We start from the raw sequence: 25,310 nt of genomic DNA on the forward strand, positions 1-25,310 counted from the left end.
TGTCAGAAACACTAGGCTACAGCACCTGAAAATACTACAAGGCTTAGGTTGAACATTAGCACCCCTCGAAAGGAAAATCAGGGGCTGTAAAGAATTATGGAGGAGATTGCCCCATGAAAAATGATGGTGGAGTTCCTAGCCGCTCAACTGAGAACATAAATAGAGAAAATTTGCTAAATCACCCACCAGTTTGGTATTCTCAGCGGCTACCTGGTCGCTTTCTTGGAGATAATCGCTCAGATTCTTTTCAGTATCAGCCAGATTATTGCCATTGAAATACCTTTTGCTGCTTTGTGGTTAAATGATATTCACTATGATTGCTATTTTCCAAAAGGACAAACTGCATTTTAGTGCACAGTCCAAATTTAAATTTGCACATACCGGAGACAACAGTTATATTTTTCAAACTAGTAATTTTCCAACATCTTCAAGTTTTCCAAATTTACACTGATTTTAGAATATGTATAGATTGAATATATAGGCAACAAATAATCAGTCTATTTATGGGCCATAAATGCATAAGGCTATATATGCTTAAGGATGGATTACTGGCCTGTTAAAATTTAACTGTAATACATTTATGACTCATTAATAAGCTGGTTATTTTCAGCAGAATATATACATGTAAATAGTTCTAATATTATAATATAAAAAACCACTTTGCAACTTCTGTGATTACATGATCTCTTGTACTCTACATGTATTTTACTAGCGTAGACTTAGCATCCTTGTCAAATTGTTTGAATCAGGTATTTTTTTTCTCAAAAAATCTGACAATAACCATACTTCAATTTTGTTTTTATGATAGAAATAGATTAGCATTATAAAAAAAATCTTCGAAAAATCTAAAATCTCTTTAAAAAAAAATTAACCTAAATTTCAGAAAATTTCCACCCTGGACTTTCAGAAAATTTCACTGAAATCTCAGAAAATTTCAGCGAATAAAAGCTACATTGACAGTTGTGCATTGCGGGTCAATCACAATATTCGATGTTCATTTGAAGAGCAAACAAATTTCCTCGTGTGTAACTCGTAAAGATGCAAGCTCATGTTACAAAATCCACAACCATTTTACTTTATAGAACCTGCAAAATCTCCAATTGCAACAACCTCAGATTTATATAAGAATTGAAACCCGAAATAAAATACGATATTAATATCGTAAAATTAAAAAGCTAGTTTTCAGTGCAGAAATTTAAAATTAAAATATAATTATTAAAGGAAGTTTTTTTTTACACATAGAAGGTATAATATCAGTTTTGAGGGTTAGTTCAAATGGTTAAGTTCTCGTTGCTTTTTGCTAATGAGAAAGTAGAGATTGACTTTATGAAAAATTGGGATGAAGACATAATAAGATATGATAGAAACTAGAAACATTATTGGGTACCCTAACAAAAAAGTGAATTTGTTTTAAATTAAAGTTTTGAGAAGATTAAGTATTCCTAATTTACTAATTAATTACTTATTAAACTTGTATTGGATGCCTATAAAGAACCTCATTCCCTTCAATAAATTCAATGCTATTTTTCTTCTTTTTCATGTCTTTCTTTTCCCAATATAGTAACTTGTTCAAATCACTTTTGAATTGATGTTCTAAAATTTGAAGTTTCTATGTTGTTAATTGGTCAGATTAATGGTTGTCCTTGATTTTTCATCTAAAAATATGCACAAATCAATAATCATGTTATGAAATATTTTAATAAACAATTGTTGCATATCATTCCTTAAAGTCATTATTTAGTTAAATTTGGTTAAAACATGTAGAATACATTGAAACTTATTTGGATAACTATAAAATGCATTTCTTAAGTGTGAATAAGTGGCTCTTTTTATGTAGACTTTTGTTTGGATATATTGGATATGTTTATGTGGAAAAATTTCGAAGATTCATAAGGTTTTGAAACATGTTTAGAAGATTTATAGCATCCTCATTCATTAAGGTAGTCAAAAGACTTTGAAAAGTGATATAAGATTTTTTTTGAAATGTGAAACCAAATTTTTGAACAATCCCAATGTTGGCATTTTAGATAGTAACTTATCTTTGTCTTAGCATTTGAGATAACAAGTTACATTTTGGATTGGATGGTTGTACTAAAGCAATGATAGCAATTGACTAGCTTAACATGTTCCATTTGAAAATAGTTCATTTGACTCTAGTTTAATGGTTGGGATAGAGGACCACTATGCAAAAAAACTAGGTTCAAACCATCATGGTTGTAAAGCACTTGGGTGTATGGGGTGTGTGAGGAAGGTGTTTGACCTCTCGTAGTTGATTTTCCATTAACAAAGGGGCTTAACACAAGTCCAATAATCCAAAATTGTTTAAGTGAACTTTACTAAGATACTTTCTACTTTATCCTTATAGTCATTTATATCATTATAAAGTTAGAGAACAAGGACATTAGAAACAAGTCATCTACTTGTGGTGATTCCTTCATGTCATCAATTACAAAGGAAGGGAACAATGAATTTAGTTGTAGAGTTTCTTTGGTGAGTATAAATGATTTGTTCCATTTTTTTAATGCAACATGTTAATCTTATAACTGAAAAATTCCACAAAGACCTATGAGTATACATGGAAAATTTTACAATTATAAGTAAACACCATTACCTATATTATTAGTTAATATATCATTGCATTAAAATTTATTTACATGGATGTTGACATTGTTCAATTTTAATTACTAATGCTAAAATACTTATTAGAATTTGTAACTATATAAATGTTAAAAAAAATATTGAAAGTGATATTATTTTGTTGTGTTTTATAAATTATTTAAATATAAGTGTATCATTTCACATGATATTGTTGTTAATTCTATTCCTCGATGAAGAGAACACACTGGTGAAGAAAGTAACATCAAGCATCAAACTGAATCCATAAAGTTGGGTTGCACATTTGGGCTAGCATAGTAGGTGGAAATGGTGTCCACAAACATTCAATTGAGGAATAATTTCAAATGAGGTTTTACCTTGATTAAGACTCTTAAATCATAATTGAAGGTTTAAGTATGCCTTATTTAAGGTATTTTAAATCCATGAATTGAGGTATTCCCTTCATCTCTTTGATGGAAGGTGTGCGTTGAGAAATCCTTAGGGCAATAATTAGGGTAGATTTCTCTTTTACTTGATAATTTCTTGTGATTATGTGTTGAATTATTATTACTTTTATTATGTTTTGATCATTAAACAATTAAAAAAATCATAAACTATGAAGATCACAAAAAGATAATGAACACAAGAGATAAGCTCCAAGCCAGGGAAAAACCCCTCCAAGGGGAAAACCCATAAAATTATTCTCTTCTTATAGAATCAAGTCAAATAAGAAATCTAAGACCCAAACACCAAGACAAGAACCTCCCACAAGACCCTAACCAACCCTCCTTTCAAGCTTCTTTGATAAGTCAAAGTCTCCTTAAGTCAACAATAGTCAAAACCTTCCAAACTTGCACAAACTTCAGATTTTTGGTCTGTAGCAACATAATTTTCAGACTTGAAATAGATTTGCAACTTCAGCCCTTGTAGCAGCTTTAGAAACTCACAAGTGTGAGATATTTAAGGGAAAAAAATTGTATTTTGAACTCTTCTTTCTCTCTCCTTGCCTCTTGAGATCTTCGCTCTTGCTTCTAGGCTTCTTCGTTGGTATTTCCCTTTCTTCTTGGTATTGAAGTAAAACTTGCTTGAGATACTTCAAATGAGGTTGAACTGTCTTTTATTTATACATAGTTGGGAGGTCGAATTACCCCTTCCAAGGATGACTTGATGAGGTAGGGCCAACTTGTTCTTGTGGGTACAAAAATGACATTTTTGACTTAAATAAAATTATTTTCCCATTTTATTTTCAAAGTCCAAATGGGACTTGATTCTAGAACAATAATTTGACTTATGACAAATACTCTTTTGACCCAATAAACCATAAAATCATGAAGAACATGCTTGACCTATCAATAAATTAACTAAAGCATGAAACCCATGCTTGAAAAATATATATATTTTTTTCTTCTTCTTTTTTCTTTTACATAAAATATATAATTACATAAGTACAATGACAATTATGAAGACCAAACCTAGTTACATTTTTCAATAGTGTGGAATTGGTGTTTATAAATTTTCTATCTGATCCTCTATCTAGTGGTATATAATTTTCCCTTTTTGGATTTAATGTTATGTTCTATTTTATTATTTTCCCAAACACATACATTTCCCCTCTCAAGTGAGGAATACCTTTAGAAAAGAATATTTATGTTAAAAATTATGATATATATATATATATATATATATATAGATATATAGATATATAATTCCTTATAAATTGTTTTTCTTGGCACATCAAAATAATAAGCCATATATGTGTTGTGAGGTCTTTAATTTAAAATATATATGTTGCATTTTCGTTGCGAGATTCAATAAAAAGTGGGACATATATTTGTGGATTCACTCTTTAGGAATATTCAAGGCCACAATTTAGTGCATTTTGTGAACAATATCGAGATACTTGGTGTGTTGAGTATTACATTAATATTTTTCTCCTATCTCACAAGATATTTAGAAGTTTATTAAAGGAACAAGACTCTCCTAGTTGTATATCCATATTGTTGGACACCTAATCCTCAATGGGTTAGTGTGGAAGCCGAATAGACTAAGCAGTCCAAGAGACCTTGGGATCTGAAACCCAAGAGTCACATATTGTACTATAAATGTATATCTCATGTTAATAAAAAATGTATTGCATGTTTTTATCTTTCATATCTCTCTTGCTGTCCATGTGTGTTTAACATGGTATCAGAGCCGCTTGTTTTTCTGTGGCCTTTTATGTGCATGTCAGTGCTGCACCTCTACCCATAATCCTGAAATAGTAAAATTGGCGTGCTAGATCTGCAAATTCAAATGTTTTATATCAGCGTGGTCTTCATTACCTATCTCTGAGCTGCCTTGAATAGCGCTGGCCTGGTATTCATTATCTGTAACGTTTCCACGCATACTTGACACTACTGAGCACCTTGCCTTCCTGCGGCCTTCCTGCGTGTCAGAACTGTCATTGCTATTCCGGGAAAGACTGATTCCAGTGCTAGCAGAATAGCGCAAAAAAAAAAAAAACTGCAAACATTGTGTGAGTGTCATAGACGTTTTATATTCTCTGTAACTCTTGTTTTCCTGCCACATATTCTGTGCTGAATCTTCTGGCTGCATTACTTCTCTGCACTGAATTGAAGACTGTGCGTTTTGTCACTGCGCACTCTGACATATGCGTTTTTAAGTAAATGCTGAACGTTTGTCTGGCCTGAACGTTTGTCTCTCTGCGCATTGATTGCCTGTCTGAACGGTTTCGCTCTTAAAACTTGCGGCCAGGGCTCTCTGCGTCTTCTGATATATCTCAGGAAAGGAAAATTACTTGCAGCATTTGTGAAATTTTGAATGCAACGCGATATCCGGGGTTTTAAGGGAAGAAATCCGATTTCTTCTGGTTACATTCTTCCTGAGCTGTTATTATGCTGTAATTTATTATCGTTTGGGCTTTATCAGGGTTTTGGATGGGCATGCCCGGCTTTAAAAATGCGTTCCGAGGGATTTTTAATTGATTGGTCTGATTTATGGGTTCCAGCCTGGTATGGAAAATCCTGAGATTTTCAATTAGTTGAGATTCCCAAGAATAGTTGAATATAGGCTTCCGCATCTTGTTTTTCTTGGTGTCTGAAGAGGGTTGCAGTGGAGGTGGCAGTTTTGGATGTACTAAAATGTTATGGTTTACTTCAGTGGGAGGCAGGTTGGATGCCTTCTCACATTGCCAGTATGTCTGTTAGCGAAGGTGGTACATTTCAGACTCAAAAAAACCCTTTGATTCATTGAAAGACCAAGCGCTGCCGATAGCAGGATTTGATGGTGTTTTACAGGAGATTGCAAGGACTAATTTACTGAAGCAAACGCTCTAAGCAGAAGAAGCTAAAGGAAGCAAACCATCATTGAGGCACTACCTGTGGCAGTGAGCTAACTATGACGCAACATCTGTGATAGCGAGTTGTTCCCGAGGCCCTTTCTGTTGCAGCAAGATGTTCCTGAGGCTCGTGAGGGTTGTTTACTGAGGACGTCGGGCTAAACTCATCAAAGTGGAGGTAGTGGACCATCTCTGAGGCAGCAGTCTATCTCTAAGACATTAAACTACCTCGGAGGAATTAACAATGGCAGCAGCCAATATTTAAGGTATTATCTCTGGCAGCAATCTCTCTCTGAAACAATTCTGAGACAGTCATATACCTCTGAGGCACTGTTGATGACCGTGGATCATCCCTGAGGTATCAATTGTGGCAGTGTATAATTTCTGAGGCCTTATCTGAGCCAGCAAATTGACTCTAGCACATCAACTGTGGCAACGAGTTCATTCTAAGAACTTATCTGAGCAAGCAAATTGATTCTATCTCATCAACTGTGGCAGCCAGTTCATTCTAAAGCCTTCTCTGAGCCAGTGAATTGACCTTAGCACATTAATTGTGGCAGTGAGTTCATTCTGAGGCCTTATCTGAGCTAGCGAATTGACTTTAGCACAATAACTATGGCTAGCGAGTTATCTAAGGTATCACCTGTAGCAGCAAGTCCATTCTGAGGCCTTATTTGAGGGTTTGGACGATATTGCTTTGCTTATCCGAGGTGAATATTCTGTTGAGCACTTGTTCGGATTCGAACTCGGATTGTTACCTGGATTGTTTGCCTTGAAGGGGTTTTAGGAATCGCCCTCTGGAGCAGTGGAAGGTTACAGAGCTGAAAGACGAACTCAAGAGGCGAAGCATAACAACTAAGGGCATAAAGAATGATCTAGCCCCAAGGCTACAAACTTGTATTTTCTGTGGTTGTTTCAGTTGAGCAGCATATCACTGTACCTGTGCTTGAAATCTTAATGAGTATAGACTATTGGAAGTGATGTTTGGTGATGTACCTCTGCTATAGAGGGTCTCAAACTTCCTCATCTCATTGGATGTATGGCTGTGAATATATTGAAGACACTCCATATTTATTTCTCTGTCTTGGAGCTGAATACATTGCATATATTACCACTGTGGTGATGGAGCTTCTTTGATGTTATAACACTTATCTACAGCCACTGTTCTTCCTAACATTTGCTGGTATATTCTACTTTAGATCTCTTTTATTATTAGAGTTGATATATCAGAGGTATATGTAATCCATTCCTGTAGTTGAAGTTCGAATTTCAAAGAAGGAAGAAGTCATTTAGTTGTGCATCCATACAAAGCGTATCTTGGTATACCTGAGCATTTTAAGGGTGAAACATATCTATTGTATCTGTGTTGGAAGGACTTTGAGCCTCTCATTCTTGCTGGACACAAATCTGTTAGTGATTGGCTAAATTCTTAGCTGGAATTAGTTGAGTGCCTTTTGAATACCTTCGGTGAAGTTTTTTACATCATTGGGGTCATTTCCAATAATAAAAAAAAAGGGGGTTGAGATTCTTGGATTTATTATTGAAGGAAGAGGTCGAGCTACCCTTGTGTATATTCGTGGAGTTTGAGCCGTGTCTCCATTGCTGGTATTCGCAGACTTTTTATTCTTTTTGCATTCTTGAGCTTCCAGAAGGGATATAGAGGCAAGTTCTATAAAGTTTGAAGGAATCAGCTACGTAACTTAATTTAAAAAGTCTAGTCAGATGTGAAATTTCTACAGAATTTAAAGAACAGAATCTCTGAAAGTCTGGTATTGGACAATGTATTTTTCAAACTGATATTCTTAATTTTTGAAATCTTCAATAGCTGGGGTTTGTCTAGACTTGCTATAGTCTCCACTAGGATTGTTGAGTGTTCATTTCTTTGTTGAGACAATGGCTAGATTTGATGATGTATTAGAGTTACTGAATACACTAATACACTCCACTATTGGTGGGAAGGTAAATGTTAGCAAAGACACTCTTTGTGACATTCAGACCTGCCTGCATGATGCACAAGAAAAGATTGATTTTTTGCAACTAGAATCTCAGTTCCAGCAAGATGAGCTTCAACAGATTTGTCATTCCAAATTGTTTTCTGCTCAAAACAATATGTTGTTCAAGGTTAAACCAGCAAGTGGTGAAATTAGTAAGATTGAGGTTGAATTAGATCCAGAACCCAATAAAGCAACTGTTGTACATGCAGATGCAGAAACTCAGTCTGCACTTCCCAAGCCCATCATCAAACCTTGGGAACAGCTTGTCCACAACAAGCACAAAACTGGTCTTGGATATGACAAGGACTTGTCCTTTCATATTCCAGACTACGCCAAGCCCATTCAGTTTCAGAGTGCTGGATTCATTCATGATAGTTCACCTGCTCCTCATGATAGTTCAGCTTCAACTGTTCCAGGTTCTACCCCTCTTCCACAGCAACAACAACAACAAAAACAACAGATCGTGAAATGCCAACATTGTGACCGAGTTGACCATCTAAAAGATCACTGTTTTGATCTTCATCCATGTAAGCATTGTCATAAAACCAGTCATTCTTCACACAGATGCTTCAGAAACAAACATCCTGCAAGAACAAAGATTCATCTAGGATGGATCGCTTCTTGGAAATGGGCATCAACAACCAAGAAGATATTCCAAACACATGTCAGAACTTGTTCCAGAATATTGGACAGTCTTGCAGTTGAGTTTCCTCCATCATCTCACCTTGTATCTGACAGGGGGGGAAATGATGGTCATCTACAAGCTTCAAAGTCACATCAAGCGAGCCTGAGCCACAACCTGCCACACCAGTTTCAGAGTGGTAGCCAGAGACAAAGATGCCTGAACATGCCTTCAGTTGGCAATCTGGGACACTTCCTCTAGCAGAAGACTTCAGCTTCTTGCCAGTTTTGGAAGAGTTCCAGGAACACAATTGAGAACACTTCCTCTAGCAGAAAACTTCAGTTTCTTGCCAGTTTTGGAAGAGTTTCGGGAACTGCACTAAGCATTCCAGTGTTGGTGGTCATCCTTAAACCACCGCCCTTTATACCAACATTTCATAGAGCACATTCAGCCTAGTGCTGCCATGCATTTTTTGCACATTTTGTATTACAACTCTCTTCTTGGACTCACACATAACCCTTCGGATTAAGGGGGGGAATGTTGGACACCTAATCCTCAATGGGTTAGTGTGGAAGTCGAATAGACTAAGCAGTCCAAGAGACCTTGGGATCTGAAACCCAAGAGTCACATATTGTACTATAAATGTATATCTCATGTTAATAAAAAATGTATTGCATGTTTTTATCTTTCATATCTCTCTTGCTGTCCATGTGTGTTTAACACATATTAACCAGACCTGGTGTTATTAATTAAAAATGGTTCATAACCATACAAGTAGTTACCAAAGGTATCATCACCAATGAAATGCACCATGGCATTAATATATCTATAAAAGAGAATTGTGAAAAAGTGATGGAACCTATGCATTTTTGGACTTGCACGGGATTGCTTTAAACAACCTACTCAAAGTTGTGAAATATCCCTCAATAGTGCCATAAGTAAGAAAAATATCATAAAAGTAATTATTTCCATTCTAAGAAAATCCATCGATGGAAATTTGAATGGAAGTTCAATAAAACATTAGTGCACAGTCCCTTTCAAGACAAAAATCACAATAATGCATGATTTCACTCAAGCAGAAAAAATCAATTGGTTTCTCGTGCATGAACCTATACAATTCTTGGTACCAAATATATCTTATATAAAGAATCCATGTGTATGTATTCAAAATGGAATTGAAGTTTATGAGAAGAGTTATGCTAGTAAATTCAATCTTTAAGGACACCATTTTGAGATCCACATTTACACTTGTTGATAGAAAGAGAGAGGCCCAAAGAGGATAACTAGGACCCTCCTAAGGAGAAGGAGAATGGCATCACCTCTAGCCACCTCTTATTATTGTCTCAAAAAGGTATTTGTGCCTCGCCATTAGTAATAAAGGTATACTTTCTTTTATTGTTTTTATTTCTACTTTCCTTAATTTTCTATTCATAATTCAAGATGCCTAACCTACTATTGGTTTAATATCTATTTCTTCTAGTTGTGAGTAGTTTTCAACCTTTCCACCACTTATAGGAGACTATTTTGCTCACTTTGGTGATTTTTTTCTCCCAACACTAAGTATAGGAAGTTTCCAAAACTAGAAGTTTTTACATTGGGGGTGGGGGCAATACCATACCACATGCATTCATATTGGCTATATATACTGAGGAAAAATATGACATAATATATTGAGTATATAATAGGGGCAAAATGATTTTTATATTGGCAGATATAAAAAATGGAGCTCAAAGTTAATGAAAAAATATAAAGGGGTATAAAAAATGTTAATGAAAAAATGGATACCTACAATATCTAGTGAAAGTATGGGTTTTTAAAATTGGGAAGGTGTATTAGATTCATATTGGTAGGGTTAAATAATGTGATTTTTAGAGGTATTTTACATATTTAGTCAAATTAAGGGTATTGTTTAGTATGCCATGAATGCATGTGATATGTCATAGGTTCATTGAGTGAAGCCCCTTTGTACATGTCTAGGTATTACCACCCAAGGGTGTAAACTTATTATGAATATTACATATAAATAAGGAGTAACCTTAGAGTTAAAAATTGTAACTAGGAAATGCATCAAAAACATCCCCTTGAACATTAAACAATAAAATATTGAATTGCTCATTCATGGAATGGAAGATGATATTACTTTAAGTTCGACGATTGAAGCTCCTAATTTATGTACCATATGCCATATGCTAATTGAGATGCAGTTTTAATCATATCATTTACAATTGTATTGATTTCGATGTAGACATAATTAAAAGAGATAAACTTAAAAACGAGGTTGATGCCTAGTGTGAAATTTCCATGAATGCACTAATTGGAGTTTATTCTTCTAACTGATTAGCAATTTATTTGTTTATGACAAATAACAAATAAATCACTGATGCATTCTTCACAATAAAATATGTTGCGGAATAATAAAACTGGGAACTGAGAGATAAATGCACACACATAAAAATTAGACACCAAAATTTTTGGACTAAAAGTCCCTCAAAAAACTCCAAAGGAAAAACCAGTGGAATAAATGAGGGTTTATTTTATTATGCAACAAATATGGAGAATTACCATTGTTGGCCTTCTAGGTTCAACTCCTAAAATTTATCTCACTAGAAAATACTAGGAGAATCCATCTTCCTCTAAGAAAATCAATTTAGCCTCTCCTTGGCCACTCACACTCCCCTTGACACTCGCACCACTGGGTAGAAATGAGCACTGCAACCTCTAGGACTTTCACACTACCTATAAAACTTCTTCTTCCAAGTCATATGGTTTGTCTCTGCCTCTGGAATAAATTTACTAGGCCTCCTAAGACTTGATTCGAGCACTAGAAACTGAATTGATCCCTCCCTTGGCAACTCGCACTAGAAAACTGGGCAACTCGCATTGCGAAATTCGGCCTCCCTCCTAAACAATTAAGCCTTCCTTCCCTAACTTCAGAAACCGAAAAACCACCTGATACTTTCTCTTGAAATTCTCCCTGCTACAAACTCGTGCTACCAGCCTTTCCTAGCTCGAATTCTTCCCTCGTTGAATATTGTGCACTGGGTAATTCACACTACCATGCTCCCTTGTTTCACAACTGAATTGATGATATCTCCAAGCCCTTCGACATGCTCTTATAATCTCTCGTCGAGTCTTCAACGACCATGATTTAATCTTCATCGATGACTAATATTAATTAAACTTCATCAATAGAAGTCTCTAAAGCAATCTCGAACATCCTTAATTAACCAACCTTCCTAAGTTAGACTTAGGAAATAACTAAATTATTGGCTAATTAATTTAATTAAGGTGTTTCCCAAGATTATCTCACGAAACCCTTTTTTGGTTTTGAATATTTCGTGTTCCTTGTCCTCTTCACATCATCTGAGGCTATAACACCTACTCGATGCTACCCAAATCCATAAACTAACACCCCCTCTTGGCGAGGAAGATGTTCTTAACTATACCAATCTCCAGAATGAGTAAATTTGTGTAAAAATCCTATAGTTGGATTATCTCACGCTATCGATGTCTGACATTTGTGATATAATTGGCTCTCACTGTCAACCAAGCTACTATGCAAACTCTGATCCACTTGCTACCAACCATAGCTGAATCAATTATGACCTCATACTACCACTAATTTTATTGCTGCTATCACGACACTATTGTTGAAACTACTGCAATGGTGAACTTGGACCTCCATATGAAACAAAACTGGGAAATCTCTAGGATAGAAACCATCCATGGAGTTTCTATCTAGCTCGAACTATATCTGCTACCTACAACTAGCCAATTCACACAAGCTTTTTCACTACAACTAGTTCCCCAAATGTCTCTTGAGTATCTGATTGTGCCTACGTAACTCTGCAATTGTCTCTCAAGTATTTCTTTGCTTCTAGTTATGACTATATAACTGTCTCTCAAGTATCTTGTAGAATTCCCTTGTAGATTTAAAACTGCTCATGTAATTTACTAAAACATAAGACTCAAATTTACTCTTTTCATATGCAGAAAGAAATTCACGATTGAGAACAAAAATCATAAACATGCATCAAGGTTCAACACACATACAAAAATATTTATCTATGGGAAAAAAACTGCTCAAAACCCCTTCCTATCTGTATTTCATTAATCAAAGAATCTAGATGAATACATATGCTTGCTCAAGCTTGAGCACAACCTACACTTGTATAGTCTATCTTGTTGCTTCACTGACTGACTTTGACCAATACTTAGAAAATTCCTCAGCCTCCCAAGCCCCTATTTCCTTGTATTGTTCCTTGAGGAATTAGGCCCCTATTAATTAGGAAATTCCTCAATCTAGATTGCATAATTCCTTTAGGCCAATCTCTGACTGCATGCAGAAATTGTACAACTTGGAATAGTTTACAACTGATAGTACATTTCCCTTGAACTCCAATCTCATCTGGGTAACTCGAATTCTTTGAATGCATCAATTATTTTGGGATGATTGATGAGTTAACTGGTTTACCATTGAATATGACTAAAGTCACACCCCACTACTGGACCTTCCACTAGTTATTCTAATAGTTAGAACTAGTTTAACTCACAATAACTCAATTTATCTTAAATATATTTCTACAAATTAGCAATCAATCATACTGATATAAACTCAAGTGTCTCCAACTAAAGTTAAATGAGTTAACTAAGTGACAAGTTCCATATCACCTTAGTTCATTACCTCCAAGTATTCTGCTGAAATTGAAATTCGAATTTTATTCTAGTTTGAACAAAGCAAAGTTAAAACTATATTTTCTTGCTACATTTTCAACACTCCCTCTCAACAAGAAAGGGATTATTAGATTCCGCAATCCTACCTCTATGGAACTCTAATTTTCCTCTTGACAAAGCCTTTGTCAAAATATATGCATCTTGTTCCTTTGTAGGAATGTATTCCAACAACATAATCTTCCTCTACACACAATCCCGTAGATGGTCATACCAGATATCGATATGTTTAGATCAATCATGAAATACTAGATTCTCATAGTGTTTGATACAACCCTGATTGTCACAGTAAATCACAGTAGGATCCATCATCTAGCCAAATAACCCAAAAAGAATCTTTCTCATCCTAATTGCCTCACATGATGCTTGAATTTCAGCCATGTACTTTGCTTCTACTAAGATGAGTACCACAAATCTCTGCTTCCTACTGTACCAAGAAACTCTTGTTGAACCAACACTGAAAAATCCTCCTGATGTACTCTCCCTATTTGATGGACTTCCTACCAAATCTGCATCTATGAAGCCTTGTAGCTTCACTCCCTCTATCCATCTGTACCAAAGAACAAACTGAGTAGTGCCTATATGGTATCTCAACACATGCTTTGTTGCCTTCCAATACAATTTGGTTGGATTAACCATTGCTTGACTAAGTTGGTTAACTACATAACACATGCATGGTTGTGTGTTCACCAAATACATAAGTGAACCCACAAACTAGCTTTAAATGGTAGCCTCAACTTCCTCACATGAAGTGGCATCCTCCTTCCTCTAATTCCCTGCTAGAGGAATGTCCATGGTTTTGCTACACTCCATGCAGAACTTCTTCAATATCTCATTGAGATACTTTCCTTGAGAGATAAACAATTCCCCATCTCCTTTCCATACTTCAAAACCGAGGAAATAATGCATGAGTCCCATGTCCTTCATTTTGAATTCTCTTGCAAGGTCCTCCTTGCAAGAACTGATAAATTTCTCATAATCGGTTACAATTAAATTATCGACATATAACACAATAATCAATAATTAACCTTCAACAACAATATGATAAAGGTTTGCATCTGCTTCACTTTTGGTGAAGTCCAACCCAGTGAGAAAGCTATCGATCCTGGTGTACCAAGCACGGGGTGCTTGCTTCAATCCATACAACACTCGCTTGAGACCGCACACATGCGACTCTCTATCAAAGCTCTCAAAACCTTTTGGTTTCTCAATGTACACATCCTCCTCAATAAGTCCATTGAGTAATGTTGTCTTTACATCCATCTAGTGGATCTTCCATCCCATCTACGCTGCAAGTGCTAGAATTCATTTGATGGAAGAGTACCTTGCTACTAGAGAAAAGGTCTCCTCATAGTCAATTCCCTCAACTTGAGAGAACCCCTTGGCCACAAATTTTTTCTTGTGTTTCTCAATGCTTCCTTCTACTGCTTGCGTTACCTTGTAGATCCATCTCAAACCCACCACTAATTTTTCCTCTGTTATTGGGACCACACCCCAAACACTACTTTTGATAATGGAATCATATTCCTCTACCATAGCATCAACCCATATCGGTTTCTCGACAACTCCCCCGAATCAAGATGGCTTGGTCTCTACAAGCTCACTGATTAGAGCCATGTAGATAATGTACCAATCCAGTGACCTCCTCTACTTGCGTCGTGAGATGGGTGCTCCCACATTTTCTCTAACATCATGCAATAATTTGTCAGCTTCCCTGGTTTGCTTCCTTCCTTCTCTGGATGTCTCCACTCTTTGCTCCTCTTCTTGTGGCTGCTCCACAACTTCCTGAGGTTCTTCCTTTGGAGCTAAAACTCTTGATCTGAATGCAACTAGATCTCCCTCTAAAGAGAACACCTCATTGACTTCTCCTCATCAAACTTCACATCCCTACAAACAAATGCCATCTTGAGGGATGAAAATTACACACTATAGTTGCGAGGTGTTTATGTGTACCCCACAAATCTACCCAACCCTGTTATTGGCTCTAGATTTTTCCTTGATTCCTTGGAAACATGACATTAAACTGATGATCCAATGATCCTAAGGTGAGACACATTTGGTTTCTTCCCTAAAAAAGCTTCTTCTTATGTACTCATGCCAAGAATCTAATTAGGACTCATGTTCTTCAAATAGACTGATGTGTTGCATGCTTCAGCCCACAAGTGCAGTGGTAGGCCTTGTTCATGCAACATCGCCCTTTCAACTCCCACAATAATTCTATTCTTTCTCTTAGCCAACCCATTCTGCTATGGGTTGTGGGGTGTTGTTAACTCCCATCAAATGCCCTCCTTTACACAGAAATTTTTAAACTCATTCGACACGTACTCAACTTCATTATCACTCTTGAGAGCCTTCACTTTCTTGCTAGTTTCTTTCTCAACAAGTGCTTTAAATTTAAAAAAAAAATGGAGAATGTTTGGTATTTCCTATACATGAATAAAATTAAGCACTTTTGTGAGAAATCATATACAAATATAACATATAGTTGTGCTTAGCAGTGGAGGTTTTTGAAAAAGGTCCACAGACTTTAGAGTGGATCCTTTCAAGGACTATGTGCACCTTGTTGTCCCAATCATTGAGGGTGGATTTTTGTACTTACCCAAGGTACACCCTTTGCATGCATTTCGTTGCTCTAGTGCTCCTTTGGGGAGGCCTGCGAAAATCTGTTGCATGATCTTCAAAGCTCCATGATGAAAATGGCCGAGTCTTTTATGTCATAATTCACTGATATGTTGGCTATGCGCCTTCTCTGCTTTTGTGCTCAATGTTGCACAATATTCCACATCTAATTTGTAGAGGTTCTTTTACTTGAAAACTGATCTGCTTCACTTGTCCCTTGGAAATGTGTCTCAGGAAAGGCTTCTCTTTGCTAAATATCACATCATAGCCATGGTCTTCCAACACAACTACAAAAACTAGATTCTTCTTCAGACCTGGTATAAACATCACATCCTTGAGCTTAAGAGGGGAGATAGAATCCCTCTGAAAAGTAATTGTACCAATACCGATCACGTTGTACCTTCCATCATCTCCCATCTTGATGTGCATCTGCAGATATTTCTCCTCCAAGTCACCGAAAAATTATTTTTTACTCGTCATGTGGAACCAAGCATCACTATCTAGATACCACACACTACCCCTCACTATGCTTGCCATGCATGCAATGAGGGTGAAGTCCAACTTGAATTGTGAAGCCAAAGCTTCACCTAACACTCCTCCTAAGGAATTATTTCCTTCCTTATTATGTGGAAACTTCATGGCATAGTGTCCTAGTTGATGACAGTGAAAGCACTTGATTTTGGACAAGTCTTTCTTCTAGCCCCCTTGACCAAATTCTGCTTTGGATTGGGATGTCTTCCCTTTCCATTTCTTTTCCTTTCTGGCCAAGGCACAATTATCCTCATCATCATAATTGGATGAGGTTTTATCTATGGTGTTCCACCTTATTTATTCTTGTAGCAAATAATACCATAAGCGTTCCTAATTTGGTAGCTTCTCCCTCTCATTTACCAAATCCTAGTAGTTGTGCCAGTTCTTGGGAAGGCCTATAAGTGTTAGGCTTACCAGATCATCTTCTACAATCGTAACACCAACACTACCAATTTCATCATGACATTGTGTGAACCTGCACAGGTATTGTGGTATTGTGTCACCCTTTTGCATATTCATATAACGAATCTTGTCCTTGAGTGCCAGCTTCCTGTGGTCACTACTATTTTGGAACAAATCTGTTAATGCTTTCCACATTGCATACAAAGTCTCTTTCCCATGGACATTAGAGACAATATGGTCTCATACTCCCTCCAATATGATCCTTCTCGCCTTGGCTACACACTTCTTCAATTCTATTATATCCCGAGCATCAAATTCTGGCAGTTTCGGGATATCATTATCTACGAATTACTTCAACCCATTATCTTCGAACATTGCCTCCATGTGGTCCTTCCAAGAAACATAATTTTATCTTCCCTCAAGACCATACTCGAGCATTTGTCTATAGGAAGTCATCATGTTAGCTATGAATAATTGATCCTGCAAATTTGATCCTCCTACAATAAAAACTTTGAATTCTCTTCTCTAATGTGAATCATGCTTTGATACCATGTAGAAATTCCTTTTAGATTCAAAACTTCTCATGTAATTTAGTAAAACATAACACTCAAATCTACTCTACTCATCTATGGAAATCAATTCATGATCAAGAACACAAATCACAAGCATGCATCAATATTCAACACACATACATAGATATTTATCTAGGGGAAAGCAACTGCTCAAAACCCGTTCCTATCTATATTGAATTAATCAAAGAATCTAGATGAATACATATGCTTTCTCAAGCTTTAGCACGACATGTGTAGAAAATATGTGATAGGTTAACCCAATAATGTAATACAAATCAAAGAAGAATACTATAACCTACTTCTACTATCAATTTGCAGAAGCTTAAAGATCGAGCTGAACAATATAACCAGAAGAAGAATCAATGGCACAATACACATGAAAATACTTTGGGGAAAGTCTCAGATAAAAACCCCACACTATGTATTATCATATATGGTGGAAATTTGTAGGAATTATACAAAGCCTTAGCTCTCACAACTAGCCAGCTCTTAGTACAATCCTCACATATGCTCACAAGTAATCTTGGCTTTTCTCCAGCCTTCCTCTCTGCCCTTCAAGCTCCTATTTCCTTGCGTTGTTCCTTGTGGATGATTAGCTTATTACCAAGTGGAAAAACAAGCCTTCAAAACTGCGCAATCCTCAAGGATGAATCCTTGACTGCATGCATGAGTTTTCTCCATGAGAAAACACATGCAACTGATAGTACACTGTCCTTGAACATTAATCTCAACTAGGTCTTTCTCAAACTAGACATGCATGAGTTTCTGATGAGGGAATCTTCAGTTAACTGGAGTAGCACTAATTGAGTGCATTAATGCATCAACTGACTATTAACTCACTATTAGTTCCTCAAACAGTTTGGAACTAATTTAACTAGACTTAACTCAGTAAACTGAGTTAACTAATTACAACTCAAGTATAAATCAATCTTATCTCCTTAATTTAAGGGATAACTCTTGCATGACTCAGAAATACTTCTAACTTGAATTTCTCCAACTAATTAATTTAAAATAAATTAATTAATTATTTCCAAGTAGTTGTTAAGACTAAATTCGATTTTAATTCACAATTTAATTCAAGGACAAATTAAATTGGAATATTCTTGTTTCCATATTTCAACACTCCCTCTCAACAAGAAAGGGATTATCTGCCACCCCGATCCTGTCTCTATGGAACTCGAATTTACACTTTGACAATTCCTTTGTCAAAATGTCAGCATCTTGCTCCTCTGTTGAAATATACTGCAGCAACATGATCCTCCTCGCTACACAGTCTCTGAGATGATGATACTAGATGTCGATGTGCTTGGATCTATCATGAAATACTAGATTCTCAGAGAGTTTGATACAACTCTAAGTATCACAATAGATCACAGTTGGATCCATCCTCTGATCAAACAAACCAACTAGGATTTTCCGCGTCCAGCTGGCCTCACATGCTACCTGACTTGCAGCCATGTATTCTGCCTCTGCCAAGTTGAGCTCAACCGACCTCTGTTTCTTGTTGTACCAAGAAACTGTCGCTGACCCAAGGTTGAAAACCTCTCCTGATGTGCTCTTCCGATCTTATGGACTCCCTACCCAATATGCATCAGTGAAGCCCTATAGCTTCACTCCCTCTGTCCGTCTGTACCATAATCCATACTGAGATGTGCCTCTGAGGTATCTCAATACATGCTCTGCCGCCTTCCAAAACATATTGCTAGGCTGAACCATCACTTGACTCAGCTGGACAGTAGCCTCTACCACTTCTCTTGAAGTAGCAACCTCCTTCCTCCAGTTACCTACTAGAGGAGTCTGCATGGGATTGCACTTCTCCATGTGGAATCTCCTAAGTATCTCGTTGGCATACCTTCCCTGAGACACAAACAACTCCCCATCCTTCTACCACACTTCCATGCCAAGGAAATAATGCATGAGACCCATGTCTTTCATCTCAAATTCTCTTGCAAGTTCCTCCTTGCAAGACACGATTAAGTGATCATCACCAGTCAATATGGGATGATAAACATAAAGTATGATGATCAACAACTTACCTTTCACCACGATGTGGTACAGGTTTGCATCCACTTCACTCTTTGTGAAGCCCAACCCGGTAAAGTAGTTGTATATCCTGGTGTACCAAGCACAAGGTGCTTTCTTCAGCCCGTACGATGCTCTCTTGAGTTAGAACACATGCGACTCACGATCGAAGGTCTCAAAACGTTCCGGCTACTCATGTACACCTATTCCTCAATCTGGCCATTAAGGAATGCAGTCTTCACATCCATCTGATGGATCTTCCAACCCATCTGTGCTGATAGTGCCAACATAGATCTGATAGATGAGTACCTTGCGACAGGGGAAAAAGTCTCATCATAGACAATCCCCTCGACCTATGAAAAGCCACGGGCAACAAATCTTGCCTTATGCTTCTCCACACTACCATTAGCAACTTGCTTTACCTTGTAAAGCCAACGGTAACTCATAACTAACCTGTTCTCTGGTCTTGGAACCACGTCCCAAACACTGTTACGAACTATGGAGTCATACTCCTCCACCATAGCATCAACCCAAATCAGCTGTTGCATTGCTTCCTCAAAGGAATATGGCTTGGTCTCAACGCATTCCCTAGCAAGGGCCATGTATCCAGTGTACCTCTCAGATGACCTCCTCTGTCTGTGCTGAGAAGATGGTGCTCCCACATTCTCTCTCATAGCCTCCAACAATTTGTCAGCTTCTCTTGTGCACTTCCATCCATCTCTGGAAGAATCTGCTTGAGTGGACATCTGCACTCCTGGAACCTCTCTGTACAGCTGCTCCGCATCAATCTGAGGCTCCTCCTCCTTAGGAACCAACAGTTCCTCCACATCCTGTAGTTGTAGCTCCCTCTCAAGGGAAACTCGCATGGCCTTCTACTCATCAAACTTGAGATCTCTACGAACCACTGTCCTCCGACTGGTAGGCAAGTACACCTAATAGTTGTGAGGCGTATCAGTGTACCCCACAAATATCCCCAACTCTGTTGTTGGCTCAAGCTTCCTCCGTGCATCCTTTGTCACATGGAAATATACCGATGAGCCAAAGATCCTGAAGTGACCCACATCTGGTCTCTTACTAGAGAAAGCTTCCTCTGGTGTCTTCATCCAAAGTATGTGTCACAGGCTTCTATTCTGCAAATAGACTGCTGTGTTGCATGCCTTAGCCCACAAGTGAAGTGGTAGGCCTTGTTCATGCAGCATTGCACGTGCTGCCCCAACAATAGTTATGTTCTTCCTCTCGGCCACCCCATTATTCTGTGGGTTATGAGGTGCCATCAACTCTTGTTTAATTCCTTCCACTACACAGAAGTCCTTAAACTCTTGAGAGACATATTCTCCACCGTTGTCGCTTCTCAAGGCCTTGATCTTCTTCCCTGACTCTTTCTCGACCAAAGCTTTGAACTCACAAAACTTTGTGAAAGTTTGGTCCTTCTTCTGCATGAAATAAATCCAGCATTTACGAGAATAGTCATCAATGAAAATCACATAATACCTTTGTTTCGTTGTGGATGTCGTCAATAATGGTTCACACAAATCAGTGTGAACTCACTCTAAGATAGCCTTTCCTCGAGTGTCTCAATCATGAAAGGAAGACTTGGTGTACTTTCCCAAGGTACAACCTTTGCATGTGTCAACTTGCTCAAGTTTACCTTTGGGAAGTCCTGTAGATATCTACTACATTATCTTCAAAGCCCCATGATGAAAATGGCCCAACCGCCCGTGCCACAACTTGCCAATGTCTTGGCTTTGCACCAATTCTACTTTCGTACTCAACGCTACACAATCATCTAACTCTAGTTTATAGAGATTCTTCACCCGAATCCCTATCCTCTTGGTCTAACCCATGGCCATGTGTCTTAGGAATGCCTTTCATTTATTGAAGACAACATCGTAGCCTTTGTCCTCCAACATCGCGATTGATACCAAGTTCTTCTTCAATCCAGGCACATACATCACATCTGTCAAGGTGAGAGGAGCTCCATGCTCCCTCTGAAAAGAAACCATGCCCACTCCTGAAACACTATACCTTCCGTCGTCACCCATCTCTATGTGCATCTTGAGGTCTTTCTCCTCCAAGGCACTGAATAAATTTTTATCACTGGTCATGTGGAATGAGGCTCCACTGTCAAGATAGCAGACACAACCCATCATCGATGACACCATGCATACGATGAGGGTAAAGTCCATTTCGAACTGAGAGGCTAATGCCTCACCTTCTGATCCTTCCAAGTATCCCTTCTTGGACTTCTTCAATGGGAAACTAGTCACATAATGTCCCATCTTGTGAAAATTAAAGCATCTTACTTTATACATGTCACCCTTCTTCCCTCCATGAGAAGAATTCGATTTGAAATGGGAAGCCTTCCCCTTCCCTTTCCTTGCCTTAATTGCTAAGGCCAAATTTTCTTCATCATCATTCTTGGATGAAGAACCATCTCGTGTGCTCCTCCTGATCTCCTCCTACATAAGATCTGACCAAAATTTTTCCCAATCTAGTAGTTTCTCCCTTCCATTCACAGAGTCCTGGTAGCTATTCCAACTCTTTGGAAGGCCAAGGAGAGGGAGGCTCACCATATCATCATCGATAGTAGTTATTCCCACACTGCCAAGCTCATCTTTGCAGGTGGTGAGCTTGTTCAGATATGTGGAAATAGTATCGCCCTTCTCCATCTTGATTCTTCGAAGCTTATCCTTGAGCGCTAATTTCCTCTGGTCGCTACTGTTCTGGTAGAGGTCCTTCAATGTATTCCACATTGAAAATGGAGAATCTTTCCCATGGAGACCCGAGACAATATGGTCTCGAACTCCCTCAAGGATGATCCGTCTTGCCTTCACCACACACTTCTTCCACTCAGCCAACTCTTGTGCATTAGTTGAAGCTAGCTTTGGGATTTCTTGGTCAATGAATTCCTTCAAGCCATTGTCTTCTAATACAACCTCCATTCTATCTTTCCATGCTATGTAATTCGAGCTACCTTCCAAGGCATACTCGAGTTTCAAGCCATAGAATGCCATTGGCCAACCTTGAAGTATGATATAAATTTGATTTGCACCTGCAACCCTGAACTTCAAACCTCGAATTCTCTTCTCAATATATTGTTCACATCTCTGATACCATGTAGAAAATTTATGATAGGTTAACCCGAAAATGCAATATAAATCAAAGAAGAATACTATAACCTACTTCTACTATCAATTTGTGGAAGCTTAAAGATTGAGTTGAACAATATAACCAGAAGAAGAAGAATCAATGGCACAATACACATGAAAATACTTTGGGGAAAGTCTCAGATAAATACCCCACACTATTGTATTATCATACATGGTGGAAATACATAGGAATTATACAAAGCCTTAGCTCTCACAACTAGCCAGCTCTCAGTACAATCCTCACAGATGCTCACAGGCAATCTTTGCTTTTCTCCAACCTTCCTCTCTGCCCTCTAAGCTCCTATTTCCTTGTGTTGTTCCTTGTGGATGATTAGCCTATTACCAAGTGGAAAAACAAGCCTTCAAAACTACGCAATCCTCAAGGATGAATCCTTGACTACATGCATGAGTTTTCTCCATGAGAAAACACATGCCACTGATAGTACACTGTCCTTGAACATTAATCTCAACTGGGTCTTTCTTAGAATAGACATGCATGAGTTTCTAATGAGGAAATATTCAATTAACTAGGGTATCACTAGTTGAGTGCATTAATGCATCAACTTACTGTTAACTCACTATGAGTTCCTCAAACAGTTTGGAACTAATTTAACTGGACTTAACTCAGTAAACTGAGTTAACTAATTACAACTCAAGGATAACTCAATCTTATCTCCTTAATTTAAGGGATAACTCTTGCATGAATTCAGAAAGACTTCTAACTTGAATTTCTCCAACTAATTAATTTAAAATAAATTAATTGATTATTTCCAAGTAGTTGTTAAGACTAAATTCGATTTTAATTCACAATTTAATTCAAGGAAAATTAAATTGGAATATTCTTGTTGCCATATTTCCACAACTTGCACATGTATAGTCTATCTTGCTTCTTAACTGACTAACTTTGACCAATACTTAGCCAATTTCTCAGATTTCGAAGCTCCTTTTTCCTTGCATTGTTCCTTGAGGAATTAGGCCCTATTAATTAGGAAATTCCTCAATATGGATTACACAATTCCTTTATGCCAATATCTGACTGCATGCACCACCTGTACAACTTGGAATAATTTACAACTGATAGTACACTACCCTTGAACTCCAATCTCAACAAGATAAATCAAATTCTCTGCATGCATCAATTATTTTGGGTTGATTGATGAGTTAATTAGTTTATCACATAAGATGACTAAAGTCACACCCCACTACTGGACCTTCCACTAGTTCTTCTAACAGTTAGAACTAGTTTAGCTCACAATAACTCAATTTAACTTAAATAGATTGCTAGAAATTAGAAATCAATCATACTGATCTAAAATCAGGTGTCTCGAACTTCAATTAACTGAGTTAACTGAGCTACAAGTGCCATGTCACCTCAGTTCACTACCTCCAAGGATTCTGCTGAAATTGAAATTCGAATTTTAATCTAGTTTGACCAAGGCAAACTCAAAACAAGATTTTATTGTTGCATTTTGAACATAACTACGCCACCCTAGATCTGGAACTATCTCTCAAGTATCTAACTATGCCCTACTAACATTGAACTTTTGTACCTCTTGTATCACAATTTTTCCTCTTGCTATTGATACTCTTCTGCTCCCATTGCAAAGGTAAGGATCCATGTGAAGAGTGTGTTGCAACTGCTTGTTGCTCTTCCATGGACCCTACCCGTCTAGCATACTGGAGTTTCATACTCCTCCCCCATCTAAGAATAATGCTACAATAAGTGTGAATTCATCCTCCATCCTAGAATAAAAATCCTCGTTCTCACTCCTCCAACTAGAAAACCAATTTCGAAACACTAATTTTCCTCTGTAAAACTAACTCAGCCTCCTTCTACATACTCACACCTTCTTCTTGCAATTCAAACTAGATCACGTAGCTCACACTAGATCCTGCAAATCATCCTGAAAACTAAGAATGTTTCCAAAAATTTATTATGGCAAATATAATGTCTCCCTCTGTCCTCCAAAGCTACTCGCACCTCCTCTACAATCTGGAAATGGAAATACTACTTCAAATCTGCAAACTGAAAAATTGGCTATTCTACTTCTTGCTTCGACCTTCTTTGTAGAATTAATTCTACCTTCTCGTACTCTGATAATACTAGAGAAATTAACTAGAAATCTCCTTATCCTTTTGACAAATTAACTCGACCTGCTCCCTATAACTCGCACTCCTACTGTAACTAGATCCTTTAATCAGCACTAGATCCTAAAATTTACACTAGAATGCACAGTACTTCATTGGGACTTTGATTATGCCTCTGGAAATCCTTTTCCGGCACTGTCATTTCCTCAAATCATCACAAGTGATTAAGTTGTCTTGAACAAAATTAGTTGTGATAGAAAATAAGATCTTTCAACCTTAAAACCCTTAAATGACATATACCATTATACATTTATCAAAGCTCTATTTAGACCATCAAGAATGAAGAATAGGAGGAGAGATAATGGGAAATTATGTCTTAAGCCTTTATTACATCTAAATAAATTAGAATATGGCCCATTAACTAAGTAAAAAAATGAGACATTAGACACACAACTCACTATCCCAAAGGCCACACAAAATCCCAAATGAGTCAACATCAACCTTAAGTGAAATTAACTGACCTTGTCAAAATCCTTTGGAAGATAAATTTGGACCACCATAGCCTTCAAATTCCTAGTTTTATTGGAGTGAATACTTTATTGGGTCAAACCCAATGGCGTCATGTATCTATCTCCCATCAAAGAAATC

At 37.4% G+C, this 25,310-nt stretch overlaps 1 protein-coding gene across 1 annotated transcript in view; it reads right to left on the reverse strand.

Moving 5' to 3' along the window:
- Nucleotides 1–962: 962 nt before the first annotated feature.
- LOC149258852 (uncharacterized) overlaps nt 963–25,310 on the reverse strand; it is a 67,758-nt gene continuing 43,410 nt past the window's right edge. The window contains exon 4 of the mRNA XM_089373557.1: nt 963–1,085. The gene's annotated coding sequence lies outside the window, so the exon portion shown is untranslated. The remainder of the gene's footprint in view (nt 1,086–25,310) is intronic.

This window comes from Pinus tabuliformis, chromosome 6 (assembly GCF_031772625.1).
Source record: "Pinus tabuliformis cultivar Carrire ecotype Pingquan chromosome 6, CPIR1, whole genome shotgun sequence".
NCBI lineage: Eukaryota > Viridiplantae > Streptophyta > Pinopsida > Pinales > Pinaceae > Pinus > Pinus tabuliformis.